This window comes from Mastomys coucha, unplaced genomic scaffold, assembly GCF_008632895.1.
Source record: "Mastomys coucha isolate ucsf_1 unplaced genomic scaffold, UCSF_Mcou_1 pScaffold20, whole genome shotgun sequence".
Lineage (NCBI taxonomy): Eukaryota > Metazoa > Chordata > Mammalia > Rodentia > Muridae > Mastomys > Mastomys coucha.
Genome location: NW_022196903.1, coordinates 93375637 through 93390975, shown reverse-complemented (window position 1 = coordinate 93390975; position 15339 = coordinate 93375637). Strand labels below are relative to the sequence as shown.

Genomic DNA, 15339 nt, shown 5'->3' with positions numbered 1-15339 from the left:
ACATTTTGCATATTCAAATTCTTTTTTTTTTAACCTTTTATTTAGAATAGCTTAAGTACATTAAGTCCATTGCTTTTCTTTCTCTTTGGGTGCTACAGTTTGTCTAAAGTTTCCCTACCTCACCAAGCAAAATGAATTGATTCTTCCTTTCTGGTTACATAACACATCTCTTCAGAACAAACAGAAACACCCGAAGACTCGTGTGTCTTCCAATCATCTCTCCAGTTTACTGTCTCATTGTACAAGCACACAGTTCAAGCTTATGTACGTGATACCCAATTAATTTTAGCACAGTAAATCTAATGAAATCTGAGGGGCAGGGTATGACACAGAGGCTGTGAAATCCCCTAGTGCCTCCTCATACTGCAATCTGCTTGCCGTGGCTGAGTGTGTTCTGTTGCTTTATCATCTAGTGGGCACTTTTTGGAACTTGCTGTTCATGGTTTGGTTAGCAGAGGTTCTGCCTTCCTACCTCACACACAGCGCTCAGGAGGCCAAGACCGTGCGCTCATGCCTTTTCTTCCTCAGTGACTCTTTCCGTGTGATGATTACTGTTAAGAAAAGAAGACAAAACAAAAGAAACTTTTAAGTGCCTTCACTAAGTGAAGGCACTAAAAGAAAATTTCTGGAATCCTACAAGCTGATAGGTCTTTTGTTAGAGGAAGAAAAGAAAACAGTAGCTTTTACAAGGCTCAGCAAGTTCAAATATATATCATTGAAATATATTTCTATTTCCCATCATCTGCCTGGGCCACGGTGCTGACTAGCTTGTTCCTTGCCAGAGAAAATAAGTTTAAATCATAAGCATATTTAACTAGCAAGCATAAATCATAAGCCTTTCTAACCGTAAGCATGTTGAACTTTGCACAGTTTGTACAGATGGCGTGGCGGACTCTGCACCCCTCCCCATGGTGAGCCTGTGGACAGGCTCCTACCCCCCAATTTCCTGTGCAGCTCAGGGAACTGAAACCATTTGTTTTACTGCGCCTACAGGATTCTGTAAAGTTTAGACCCAGAGCAAGGTTTAGCGTGATCCTCCTTTCCACTAAAGAATGATGGGGGTGAAGGTGGACTCCCTTTGGAAGCTATATCCCCAAAGTACCCCACTCACAAAGGACAAGTGTTAGTTGTTTTTTTTTTTTTTTTTTTTTTAATGTGTCTTCTATAAAAAAGAAAAAAGAAAAAAAGAAAAAAACAGCATCACAGGGTAAAGAATGCTAGCAGAGATGTATGGGCTTCAAAGAGCAACTTCTAGGAGGTTGACTCTGTGGCAGCTCTCTCTGACAATGCACATAAAAGTCTGCTTGTGTCTTGTCAGCCCTGGCTGACCCGTTGAGTCAATGTCTGGGTGAAGTTCAGCATGCTTCGGCTATAGCTATGGCAGTGTTCATATGTTCATCAACATGGAGAGTGGCAGTAATAATATTAACCCATGTGGACCGGCATGCCATTGAAGCACATACATGATGTCCCCTTATTATTATGCCCATTTTTGGTATGTGGAAGTGAAGGTTAAGACAGGTAAGGAACTTGTCCAAGGTCAGACAGTGAGTCCATTGCAGAGCTCAGCTATATCTTCATTACTCGCCCAAGTTACTGTGGCTCTAGCCTGTTCTAAGCCAGGGCCTTGATAAACATTAAAGATTCCAAAAGGCAAGAAGTTTGAGATTCCTTATGGTCACACTCCTCTTCCTCTTCCTCCTCCCCCCTCCTCTTCTTCCCCTCCTCCTCCTCTTCTTCCTCCTCCTCCTTCTTCCTTCTCCTCCTTCTCCTCCTCCTTCTTCCTTGTCCTCCTCCTCCTCTTCTTCCTCCTCCTCCTCCTCCTTCTGAATCTATAACTTAAAAAAAAATGGAAGAGTTGCTGGCCTCATCCAAAATATTCACATTACAGATGAGGCAATGGCCCAGAGACATAGAGTGGCTTGTCTGCTTAACGTCACACAAGCAGTTTGTGGAAGGGTCACAACTGGATTGCCAAACCTCCTGCCTGGAAGCCAGAGTCCCAGCTTTCACTTTGATGCCTCATCCCCCACTTCCAGAAGTATCCATTTTCTCACCTGCTTTTGCAGCAGATCCTGTGAGCAGATCAGTCTTGAAAATAGTTTCCATCCCCGGCCCCCTCTCTGCACTTGCTTATTTTCTCAAGGTTTTAACGGGGAATTAAAAACACTTCCATTTGAAGCTTGCTTTTCTGTCTCACTTATTGAGTGCCCAATCTGTAGACGCACATGCCTAACACTCTTCCCAGAAGAATGTACAAGAATCACACGTTTGACTGCTGTGGATGGCAGGTGAAAAAGAATTACTGCCGTAGTGTGGAGGCCCTTAAACGTATTCACGGCCAGCACTGGATTATCCCAGCACAGATGGATCAGGCACAACTCCCTCTTCCACTGCTTACTGGTGACCTTTAGCTGTTTGTGTTTATGAGTGCTTCTATCAGAGACTAGAAAGAAGAACAGAGACACTGTGACTTGATTTCTTGACCAGAGTACAGGGGCCTGATGAAAGTTTTAGCAGTTTGTCCAGTCAAGGCAGCAGAGTGATTGATTGTGGGAGACTCTCCGAATGGAACTCACCTGGGATGCACAACTTGGCCTTGGTTGTGAACAGTCAGAAAGCAAACTGGTTGTAATGCAGGGAACTTAATTATTGGGTTGAAATCCTATTAGCTGGTGCCTAGAGCGAGTTACTCAACAGATCTGAGTCACCGGCTCCTCATCCTTAGGAGGGAGAAGTCAGCTGCTTAGAAGCAAATAGCTTAGTGGGGATGCAGCTGGGACTCTGTCTGCTCTTGGTAGGGATTAGCAGAAGGTGCTTCTCTGGGTTTGTCCCCAGAGGCTGATATGAGGGCACTTGCTCACTTGACACGACGTGCTGACCCTGCTCACCTGGTTAGGATACCAGAGAGTCTTTGCTGGCAGTTTTTCTAGCCAAACCTGTGTTCTGCTTCTGTACTGACCTGTGTACCTACTCATGTCATTCAGGGAAAAGCAAATTCTCTCCTTTGGTGGATTCTATGAACCCACTTTCCAAGTTGATTTGCCATGAGCAAGTTTAAAATATAAGTGAACTTTACAATTAATTGCTTTTCAATTATTATTGGCGTTTCTTGGGAATATGCGGAGGAAGGTTGGTGTATAAATGTCTTCTAAGCTGAATAAATTCTTGGAGAAGTGTAAGCCCCTCGTTCTCCACTGTGAATTATAGGCACCCAAGCATATAACTGTGAGGTAACTGCTGGACAGTTGTGAGATTGGATTCTTTGGTGGTTCTTTGGATTATGTGAATGTTATTATTCCTGTCATTGTATATGTATGTGTGGGGATGCATGCATGTGCATGTCGAAGCTAGAGGACAACCTCGGGTGATTCTCAGAAGCCTTGTCTTTTGAGATAGGCTCCTTCCCTGGGACACAAGGCTAGCCAATGAGCCTCCAGGAGCCTGCCAGTTGCTGCTTTCCCGACACTTACTGTTAATCTACATTGTTTTTTAATTGTGTCAGGGACATTGAACTGAGGTCTGAGAGCATGCATGGCAAGCATTTTACTGACTGAGTGATCTACCCCCAGGCTCCCACATGGATTTATCTTAGTCCCTGACAGCATAAAGGAAATCTGATTGGGCATTTCTATAGCACATTTCTGTATGCTATGTGGACTCATTCCCTCATCAAGTGATTGCTGACCAGCTGTGCTGTGCTGGGCCCAGAAAATATAAACATAAACAGTGAATCCTCCCTGCTTCATGGAGCTTAGATACTTGGAAATAGCATTAGAATAGAGCCACAAGCTAAGCAAGTGGCGGCACATGCCTTTAACTCCCAGCATTCAGGAGGCAGACACAGCTGGATCTCTGAGTTCAAGGCCAGCCTGGTCTGCAGAGTGAGTTCCAGGACAGCCAGGGCTACACAGAGAAACCCTGGTCTTGAAAAACAAAAACAAAAACAAAGACAAACAAAAAAAGCCACTAGACCGTAAGAAGAGGAAGAAATTAACTCAAGTATCTTTGAGTTCTACAGACCTGACTTATCTAGTGCAGACTCATTGAAATATTTGAATGTTGCAGAGTTTGCTTTTGTTTTCAATTCAGAATATCCTTAGCTTTCTAAAGCTGAGTGTCTTCACTAGGCTCATTATTATTCTAAAATTCTCTAATAACAGTTTAGACACTGGAGTCAGTAACCACAAAGGCTGTTTGTAATTTGTTGGCACTTCCCAGATCTCTTTAAAAGCCAAGCAAGCCCCTGACTTTTGCTCCCTAATTCACTGGGTCTTTATGTATACACCTGAGGGGTAACAGTCATAAAAAGGCCCATGCACCAGCATGTTAACTGTGGGGTTCTTAAATTGTGGAATGTCTCAAGATGGCTCACTCGGTAAGTTTTGAAAGCCTGTAACTCCTTATAAACCATCTATTGCATCTGAGCAAGAAATTTGACACTAAGCCCAAGCTTAAATTTCTCAGGGCCACTCTCGTGTATTTTCAGCAAATCAGGCACTCCACTAAGTGCAAGTTAACAAGACCAGAGCCTCATAAGTGAGCATCTGCCCTGTGACCCAGCAGGAGACCCCTTCCATATTCATTCCGGAAGCTCAGGCTGACACCAGCTCAGCCCTATAGCTCTCCCACTCTCTCACTGGCTTTTAAGATTGGCGGGAGGTTGCACCCTACCATCCCAGCGCTTTGTGGAGTGGCTCAACATTCACTAGGACTTTCTTGCACTGTAGCCCTGATCACTTTAACAAAGACAACAAAAGGGAGCCTTTGCCAGGGAGGAGCCCACTCCAAACGCTTGCGTAGAAAGCTTGGTTTTGAAAGTAAACGCGGCATTGTCAGCGTCCGCAGGCCCTTGTGCCTAGATGTGCTTTATTCCACGGGACACCAATGCTGATTCGCCTCCTGACCTGGGCTTTCAGCCCAACTGCATCCCTTCCACTTCAAAGGCTTGGCTCTGAGCGGATCACACATTTTGCTTGATGACAAATTAATCAAACTTGATTTCTTGGATGAGATAGATACTAAAGAGCTACAACTCCCCACGGGCCGAAAGTCAATACGGCCCTTCTGGCTCCGATTAGAGAAACAAAAGGATATCTGAGAGCCATCTTCCTCCCTGCCAGGGCTGAGGGCTGGAGCTGAAAGGCAACGGGGCTTGTAAAGGAGAAGAGCCTTATTAAAACACATTTCAGCTGTGGCCAAGTGCATGGCGAGCCCTCCTGATGACTTTGAGAGATGCCCACCTCGTCTCAAGAGCTGCGTTTCCGCTTCGAGCAACCTAGAGGAAGCAGTATATTAAGCATCTGAAATGTTTATGGATCGCCCCCTTTTATGTTCCTGCCGTGAAGATGAGTTTAAAAAAAGAAAAAAAAATCGGCCAGGGAGATCTGGCAAATGTTAGAGATAGCTCAAGTTTGGATTAGTAAATTTACTTCCACGGGGGTTAAAAAAAGAAACTCCTGGAGTCCAGGGAATTATTTATGTACCTGTGAAGGCCGGCCTGGGACAAGGTGAAGTGGTAAGCTTCACAGTGCAACCAATGCAGGTCTGCTTCGCAGCCCACTCACGTGAGGGAGCAGAGGGAGCCTTCTGCTAAATCGGGGAGCACAGGATTTCTGCGCAAAACCCTCTTAGCAGCTTTGTCATCCGCCTGTTCTGTGGAGCATCCAAGGACATCTCTTGCTTCCTTGTGTGATGGCTCTGTGTTCTATATTTAGAAGAATTGCTGTTGCGTAGAATATGGTCCCCTGACTGTTCTGGGGGTGCATTATGCCCTTTCCCCAAAAGACTTACAAAAGGGGGTTTCTACCTTCATAGCATATCTCAGTAAGATTCTATAAATGTTCCCTTTAATAAGCAGGTAGGATGGACAAGTCCAATATAACAGTGAGTTTCTCTTATATAGGACCGACTTGAGGGCAGCCAAACCATTGCCAGCTGCAAACCCAGGCCAGGACTACAGGGATCCCCCAGAGATTGTTGAGAACTCTGAAGGAGGCAGCGAAGTCACAATGACCTGACACTTCTCATTCCTGACATTTATCTTGAGCATCCTTCCCCAAGTATCTTTCTGCTTCTGCTAGCTAGCAGTGCCCAAAATGTTTGTGCTATTCCAGCATGCTTAATAACTTAAAGCTGTGTTTTAGATTCAAACAAAGAGCAAAATACATGGAGTTCTGCCTCCCTCGCCCTGTGAACTAACTCCTCCAGACACCATCTTGCCTAGTTCTCTGACGTGTGTGCTCTGTGCCTTGGCCATCCAGCTCCATGGTCTCTCTGGAGCCCTGGCCTGGATCTCCACCTGTGTGCCCTTAGGGAGACCCTGGGGAGAGCCAAGAACCTCCCACAGCAAGGCTGTTCTGCATTCTCTAATGGAGAGCATCCTTCACACTTCTTACAATGTAGGGAGCCTGGGTTTCCCTGTGTCTTCCACCATGGCCTCTCCACAATGTCAGTGTGGTCAGTGTGGTCCTGGGTATGTGGTTCCCAGGCCTTGGTCACACTCCTGCTTATTCAATGCCTTCACAGATGCTAGTTGGTAGTGAATAGAGGAACGAGCGTTTCCCCCAGGCTCCTCGGAGATCTGCTTTGAGAAACCCACCCATAGGTGTAAGGAGCTCTAAGTTTTGATTGGGGAGACCAGCTTCTCCCATGCCACGCCAGAACTCTCTCTTGTGAGCTTCTGTGAGTTGGTGTGTGCTGCCTGGCCTTCCAGGCTTCAATTTGCCCGTCTGTAGGAAGCACTCGCAATGCCACCATCATGGAAGGTGAAAGGCTTTAGCTAAACCTGATCATGCAGGCCTAAGAATCAAAGTCTTGGTCTCTGATGTCTAGGTGTTGGCTACTTGACTAGTTACTTTTAAACTCATATTCTGAAGCAGAGACCAGATTACTATACTCCATACACACACACCCCACATCCCCACCCGGCCACAGACACTTATTTCTACAAAAGTTCTTTTTTTAAAGGACAAAAGTAATACACACTTGTTTTCTCAATGGCAAATGATAACTAATACGTCATCTACTCCCAGCCTTATCCCCCTCCCCCAAATGTTAAAATTAATCCCTAGGCAGTTGTGATATGTGTGATTGGAATTCCAGCGCTTGGCAGACTGAGACAGAAGGTCTAAAAGTTCAAGGCCAACCTGGGCTATATCATGGCTCAGTAGTCAGAATATTTTTTTTAAATCCAAAATATTAATAGGGCGCAACAAGTCCAGTGAATATGTGAAAACATGGAAAGGCCAGGGTAAGGCAAAAGACATAAGAAGAAACACTAAAGACTAGAGGGGCTCTAGGTTGAAGTCAAGATGGGGCAGCTAGGTGCCGGGCCCAGCTGAGTCTGCAGACAGTTTGTTAGCAACACCCATCTCTTCTATGTGTTTAAGATGCTCTTTGCTGGAAAGGTAGCCATTATGATTCCGGTTGGGGAGTCGGGGTGTCTTCCACATACCCAGAATGCTGCCTGGGCTCCACATGGCAAGAGGCAGAGAGTCCCTGTGAGTAATGAGGTCAGCTGGCACCTTCTAAGGGCAGGCTCTTCATCTTCCCACCAGGGTTCAGGAGACTGTTGATTCCCCAAGAAGTTTCCCCTTCCCTGGAGGTGGATGGCTTTAACCTGGGGGAGTCCTGTCAGGATCGTACCCTATCCAGCAGGAGTGCCTCTGATTCCTGTGCTGATGTGGCAGAGTTGTGCATTAGGAATAGTTTCCAGTAGACATTTTTGCTTGCTCTTGAATATGTGTCAGATTCCAAGAGTAGAAAAGTGGAAGTCAATGGCTTGGATTCCTCTCCTCTCCCCCCTCCCCTTTTTTTGTTCTGCTAAATAGGCTGTTGTGTCTCTTTGCTCATGGGCTTCGGGAGTCTCAGTGGGCCTAGGATGTCAATCAAAATGAAAGAACTAAGACTGATGTGTGTCAGGATTCCTCAGGACTGAGGCGATGGGAATGTTCTCTGGTGCTAGAAGCATCGATGACTTCTGACTCTGCCACCACCCGGTTCTAAGAAGTCTTCAGAGCCCCTTTGTGTGGATATTTTATTTCGTTTTGAACTTTTAAAATCACATGTGTTGCAGATAAATACATGTAATTAGTTCAAAGGCTGAACTGTTGGAGAACAGAATGTATTTATCTGTGACAGTACAGGTTGTTAAAAGCAGATCCTGTTAGAAGTGACAGATTTCCTATCTCTGATTTTTCCTACTTGCATTGTGAGAAGTTCACAATAGGTGACAAGTGTCTATTTTTAGCAGCTGTGGCAATGTTCAGCTCCATTTTTTTTTTTTAACAGAATAGGTAAATAAAGCCCCGAGAACATCAGGTTCTTTGGGAGTCACCTTTCTAGTGCCTCCTGTCGGGGTCTTCATGGATGACCTCAGCACCACTGTATGTAAGCAGTCCCTGGGGTCTGGCTGGTAGAACCTTAGGAGTACCAAAGACAGCAGCATTCTGGAGAAACATGCTAAAGGTTTGCTTTGAAGGAACGGTCCTTTGATGGCCAAGTGCACTGGGGAGTGAGCTTTCTCGGGGCAGCTGCGTTGGGGAGTGAGCACTCTCTCTTGGGGCAGCAGCTGGAGCTTCTTCATTCCTTCTCTCCCACCTTCTTTCTCCCAGGGCTGCCATGACAGGTTTCTAAGACCCAGCTGAAGTCGGTCTTTTGGAAGACCTGTATTACAGGATCCCACTGCCCTAGGCGCAGGCTCCGTGAATGGCCCTTTCTCAGAGCATCTGCAGCTCCTGGCCAATCCTCTCTTACCTACCTAGGGCCTCCTAATTCTACCTTTGAATTATTCAGAGTCCGCTTGGAAAGAGGTCAGAAGGCTAGCATTCTTTCTTCTGTGGTTCGGGCTAGAGGGGAGAGGATACTTGTTCAAGGTCACAAGTCAGAGGTGCTGAGAGCAGCGTCTATCACCCTGTCTCTCAGCTACCTCCCTCCTCCATACCCAGCTATAATTTTGCATCTGCCTAAGAAACACATCTCTGTACTCTGTACTCAGCTTTTATTTTCAGAACTCAGTTTATTCCATGGTTGAATTTTTCACTTTTTTTTTTTTTACTGGATATTTTCTTTATTTACATTTCAAATGTTATCCCCTTTCCTGGTTTCCCTCCCTCCCAGAAACATCCTATCACATCCTCCCTCCCCCGCACCACCTTCTATGAGGGTGTTCTTCCACCCACCCACTCCCACCTCCCTGCCCACAATTCCCCTACACTGGGGCATATATTAAGCCTTCACAGGACCAAGGACATCTCCTTCCATTGGTGCATGACAAGGCCATCCTCTGCTACATATGCAGCTGGAGCCATGTGTACTCCTTTGTTGATGGCTTAGTCCCTGGAAGTTCTGGGGGGTCTGGTTGGTTGATATTGTTGTTCTTCCTATGGGGTTACAAACCCCTTCAACTCCTTCAGTCCCTTCTCTAAGTCCTCTATTAGGGATTATTAATATAAGAGTTCTGCAAATCACAAATTGCTAACTTGTAACATTAGGGGTAAAGTAAGGGAAGGACTCTGTGGACACTGTTACTATAACAATACTTTGTTGCAAATGATACTCCCAAACCTACTTAAGACTCTCCTAAGAAAAACAAAGGGGTTTTGACCCAAGGGTGAGGAGCTCCACTCTGGGGGTCCCCAAGCTCACCACCCTCAGCTTGAGATCCCTGCCTTGGAGTTATTCTATCTAAGGCCTAACGAAATTGTGCTGGATGGATGGATCCTTTGGACATGCCAGCTCCCCAGACTCTAATCTTCCTTGAGTGTAGTTTTGTAGACAATGTTGTACAGGCATAAAAGAAACACCCGTGTGAGAATTGGCTGGCTGCCTGTATCCTGGCGCACCGTAGCCCCACCCCATGGAGGAGCAGCCTTAGGAAGAGGAAGGAAACAGGTCTCAGGGGAATCTGGCCATGATGGATTCTCTAGTGTAATTTTTTTTTTTTTTTTTTTTTTGTAGTCAAATTTGGTGTTGATTATTCACCAGCTAGACCTCAGGAAATACTACCTTCCTATAAACGCCGGAGGGAGGTGGAGACTTAGAGCTGGGCAGGGAATGGGTGCCTAGCATCTGAGAACTAGCCAGTGTGCTTAGGGCTCAGATTTCAAGCCATCTTCCCCCACCTTCTGCACCTCCCCCCTTTCCTTTCAGGGGACTGGCCCCTCTCTCACTGGCTTTTGCATGTGTTCTGGAGAGAGAAACACCACATCTGCCGAGTCTCCAGGCTTTGAAGTATCCACAGAAGACTACAGCAGAGAGCAATCCAGAGTGTCTGTGCTGCTGGTGGATGATGTTGTTTGTTTGGTTTAGTGTTACAGCAGCTGCTAGAGCAGCCGGAACTGTAGCCTGCCACCACCGGAAATTAAAGTGCCTTCATTTCTCTCTTCGCTTTCTACCCAACATAAGAGCCTTTAAATTTTTCTTTCTTGTCTTCAATTCAAAGGAAAGAAAAATAGAAGCCCACATGGAGAGAAATGTTCCATTGTCCCTTGTTCATATGGACATGCAGGTCTTTGTATGTTTTTCATGTACACATGTGTGCTTGGAGCAGACAGCACTCCCCATGCATGCAGCACTGAAGGGCTTCCAAAGTGCAGCCTCACATGATCTTCCTAAAAAGATTGGTTTTTACTTTTCTTTCTATAGTTTGAGTGTGAACTGTCCCTCGCTTGGCCTAGTGACGCTGTTCTCCAACCCTATGGCAAGTTCCGATTGAGCTGCTGTAGCTACCACAACTCCATAGCCGCACTAGGCTGAAGCCCCTGAACTTTCAAGTTGCCTCTCTAAACTATGTCATCGCAGTGATAAGAATAACTAATATCTTGGTTTTGCAGGAAAAGTGCCTAGGCAAAGGGGGGGGGGGGCAGTTCCTAGATCCCTGAGCCCTATAGTGGGAAATCACAGGGCTCATTGGCACCATAAAGAGAGCTTTCTAAGCCAGGGGACTTTCTTTCCAGGTCCCTGGGGACAAAGTGGCCCTGTACTGCCCACGCACTGAAATAATTGTTATGTTGCCTTGGGTTGCACAGGACAAAATAGAAACAAGGAATTACACAATGATTAAAATACAATCAATAACAACTTAATCTTGCCATAAACTATCTATATTAATCCTCATAGGAACTTTCCTTACCCAGGAAGATGAAGTGATTTGTCCAAGGTGAATTAGCAGGATTCAATACAGGAATCTCGACCCCTAGCTTCACCATCTTATCTGATCTCTAGTTACTTAGGAAGTACTGACTTACGCCAGACCCTCTTTCTCTACTATCTCATCAAATCCTTGTTAAAATCTTGCTGGTGAGGAAGTGGGCTGGGCATGATTCAGTGACCTGTGAGAGGCCATCACATTTTGACAGCATTGCAGCCATGAAACAGGCCTTCTATCTCCCAAGCTCAGATCTTCTTGTTCCATCCATGCCCAAATGGATGGAACAAGCATTTAACTGTCTTATGTATAAAATTGCAAAAGAGCCCATTGGGCAATGGTGTTGATGGTGCCTAGTGGGGGAGAGCTTGGGAAAGAGGGCCTGTTGGTGTTTATAGTCTGTTCCCAAGGAGCTAAGCAGGCCTCTCTGCCCTTCTCATGGAGGTACCTTCAGCTCTTGTTAGATGGGGAAGTTGAATTCTAGGGAGGCCAGAGACTTTTAAAACCAGTTCATATATGTGACAGCATGATCTGAATAGAGCTTGCCTTAGGATATGGTCCCTAGATAGTGATGTACCCAGGATGATACTGAGGTACACTGAGGAGAACAAGGATTCCCACTTGCCACTTGGGGTCCATCTCCCCCGTTAGCACAGTACCTTTAGCCTCATTCTTCTCTTTCTCTCTCCTTCCCAGACTTAGAGAAACTACCACCCACCATCCTTACGGGGATTTTATAAAGATTAATTGGATAATTTCAGAATAGTTCTTAGGGCTGTGTGATGGAGAGGTGCCATCTAGAAGAACAAAGGAAGACAACAATAATAATTATAATATTTAAAAGTATTTGTGAAAATCTCTGTAGGGGCAATTAAGAGGAGACCAGCTGGTACTTGTGGAAAACTCACAAGTTGACGAGACAGCCATATCCACCTCCCCTAGCTGGATGCTGAAATGAACATGGCAGGGAACTGGAAGTCAGGGGCTGCAGGTGTGGGGCCCCAAGAGCTGCAAGCTGAAGTTCCTCTTTAGCCTGTACCAAAATAACCCATGGGTCTGGATGAAGCCTGCATGGCTGGCCACTACCTGGGACTGTTTACCACTAAGCACTAACACTGCAATTTCCAAAGACTGCAAAGAGCCCTCGCTTTCCGAGCCTCGGGATCTGTCTGATAATCACTACCTATTCATCCCAGGGACAGATAATTCTTACTGCTTCCTCATAGTACCTCGAGGGAGCCCCATCTCTTCTGTGTAAGGGCCTATGGTTGGCATCTGAAGGGGCTAGGTGCTATTAGGGGGAGGGGGAATCTCCTAGCTGAGGTCCCTGACTGTTAACATCTGGTCTACTCTGTTTGCATGGTGCTGTCTCCTACCCAGAGTCCTTGGTTGTCTGAACAAGATCTCCTCTCCACTAGCCTTTGACCTTCCAGAGTGGCTTCCTTGCTCTCGTGTCACCCACTCAGCCCCTGCAGCTCTGTGTGCATTCACAATGTTGCCTTCCGTTGCTCCCTCCCTATATTCTTCCTTCTCAAACATTCCCTTCCCCACCCCTGATTCTTTCTCTCTTGCCTCACCTTCTGCCCTCAGATAGCTATTGTGCTGTGTGTATTGTCACTGCCCCCACCCCCAACCAATTCTAATAGGATAACGATATAAGTAAACCCTTAGGTACTTCCTGTGTCTTACAACTTTGTTTTTAGCTCATGCTACCCCCAGACAGAGCCCATCCACCAAGTGTGTACAGAGCCAGGGCCTCACAACAGGACTGTGCCAATAGCAAAGATGTTGCTTGGTCATCTGCTCACACTGCGGAGCTGCATCCTAAGGACCTGACAGGCCACATATCCAATGCCACATCTTAGGCTAGCTACCTTTGAAATTAGCTATACTCTGGCCACCCCGAGGAAGGTCTCTGTCTATTCCTGTTCCTCTCTACAAAACTTGACTGCCTTATTCTCTACTCCTTCTATTCTATAGAAACTCTCTTTTATTCCAGCTCACTGTTTCATACTCAAATGTTCATAGCTAATAGAGAAGCAATATGTAAAGTCAGTAGACTGTCTTGGAGGGTACAATATAGGATCTGTGTTGAGACTACAACATGAAAATTAAATGTCCGAGGCTGGAGAGATGGCTCAGGGGTTAAGAGCACTGACTGCTCTTCCGAAGGTCCTGAGTTCAAATCCCAGCAACCACATGGTGTCTCACAACCATCCTTAATGAGATCTGATGCTCTCTTCGGGTGTGTCTGAAAACAACTACAGTGTATTCACATATAATAAAAAAGAAAGAAAGAAAGAAAGAAAGAAAGAAAGAAAGAAAGAAAGAAAGAAAGAAAATTAAATGTCCAATGGGGGCCATTGTTGTCTTTAATATATTCTACCTTCTAAGATGCATTTTCTCTCTCTTTCTCTCTCTCTGTCTCTCTTTCTGTGTATATAGGTATGTGTGTGTGTGCAAGCACACCTTAGATATGGAGCTCAGAGGTCTACATCAAATAGCATTTTCAATCATTTTCTACTTTATTTTTTGAGAGAAGGTCTCTCCTTAAACTTACTGCTCACTGATTCAGTTAGGCTGACTGACCAGAAAGCCCTGGGACCCTCCTGTCTTCACCTTTCTAGCACTACCATTACAAGCACACAACAGTAGTACATTTTGCTTTTTATACTGGGCATCTCAACTCTTAGATGATAAACATCAACTAAACCATCTTCTAACCCTTACCTTGACAGTGTGTGTGTGTGTGTATGTAAGTATGTCTGTATGTCTGTCTGTCTGTCTGTATGTATGTATGTATTGAGACAAGGTCTTTCTACATAACCTTGGCTGTTATGGAACTCAATATGTAGACCAGGCTGGCCTTGACCTCATAAAGTTCTGCCTGCCTCTGCCTCTGCCTCTGCCTCCCAAGCACTGGGATTAAAAGTGCATACCACCACACCCCTTCTGGATAGGACATTTTAAAGGAAGAATGTTGATGCTCTTGTAGAAAACTGGAGTCCAGTCCATGTTGGGTGGCTCACAATGGCCTGGAACTCCAGTTTCAGGAGCTCTGACCTCTCTTGGTCTCCACAGGCATCCACACAGTTGCATGCCCACACATGCAGAGCCACACATGCAGAGATGCACATACATATACATAGTAAAAAGTAAATAAATCTACATCTTCTGGTCTCCACGGGCATGCCCACAGATGCAGAGACATACAAGCAGCGATACACTTGCATATACATAAATAAAAAGTAAATCTTTTAAAACAAGAACCGGAACATGAATGATATGAAATGTGGTCTTGAATTTTCTCCCACGTTCCATTCCCTTCCTGTACTCAGTCTGCACTGTTCCAGTTCACTGTTGAGAGCACCTGAACCTAAAAATAGTCTCATGCTGACTTACGCTTAAGAAGCTAGGCTACACGCCTGGCCCACTCCATCCTGCATCTGACACCGGACTACTCCTTCAGAAGTGAGAAAATTCGTTTCTATGGATGAACTCTGATGGCATAATTAAAACCTTCCCATCCACCACTGAGCGCAGGCTTGCCTCTTAATGAAACCTCAAGGGTGGCATTCACACTGAGCCTGCCCTGACATCTGACATCTGTGTGATGGAGTGGCATGCTGTGGGAGGGAAGTTCCTTTGTGATGTCTTTAAATGGGCTCCTGTGAGTCTCTCCCTGACACATCCTGCTTGGCAGAGATGTTTGTGAGTTCACGGTGCCTAGATCCACATCCTGGTCCCATATCACCGGTTCACCCTTGTTATATAACCTTAATGAACTTTAGTTTACTTACATGTATAATGGGCATAGCACACTGATATCCCATACTAAGCTTTGTGTAATCCTTTTCTGAACGTAAGAGCCATGTAAAGCTGTCATAAAGCCCTGTAACAGTGTGTGCAACATGGCACCTCCAGCCTTTGTCCTGGAGGACTTGGGACCTGTTTCTACTATGTGTTATGAAAACTTGTTTTGCATGGGTTGGTTTTTTGTTTTGTTTTTTTGTTTTTTTTTTAAGATTTATTTATTATTTTATATGTGAATACACTGTAGCTGTCTTTAGACACCAGAAGAAGGTGACAGATCTCATTAGGGATGGTTGTAAGCCACCATGTGGTTGCTGGGATTTGAACTCAGGACCTTCAGAAGAGCAGTCAGTGCTCTTAACCGTTGAGCCATCTCT

At 45.4% G+C, this 15339-nt stretch overlaps 1 long non-coding RNA gene across 1 annotated transcript; it reads right to left on the bottom strand.

Annotated features, from left to right (window-relative positions):
• Positions 1-203: 203 nt before the first annotated feature.
• LOC116099329 lies at positions 204-14896 on the bottom strand. Its single transcript, XR_004122213.1, has 2 exons — positions 14552-14896; positions 204-551 (listed from the first exon to the last, which is right to left on the bottom strand). It is a non-coding gene; the product is annotated as an uncharacterized LOC116099329 (long non-coding RNA).
• Between the last annotated feature and the right edge of the window lie 443 nt (positions 14897-15339).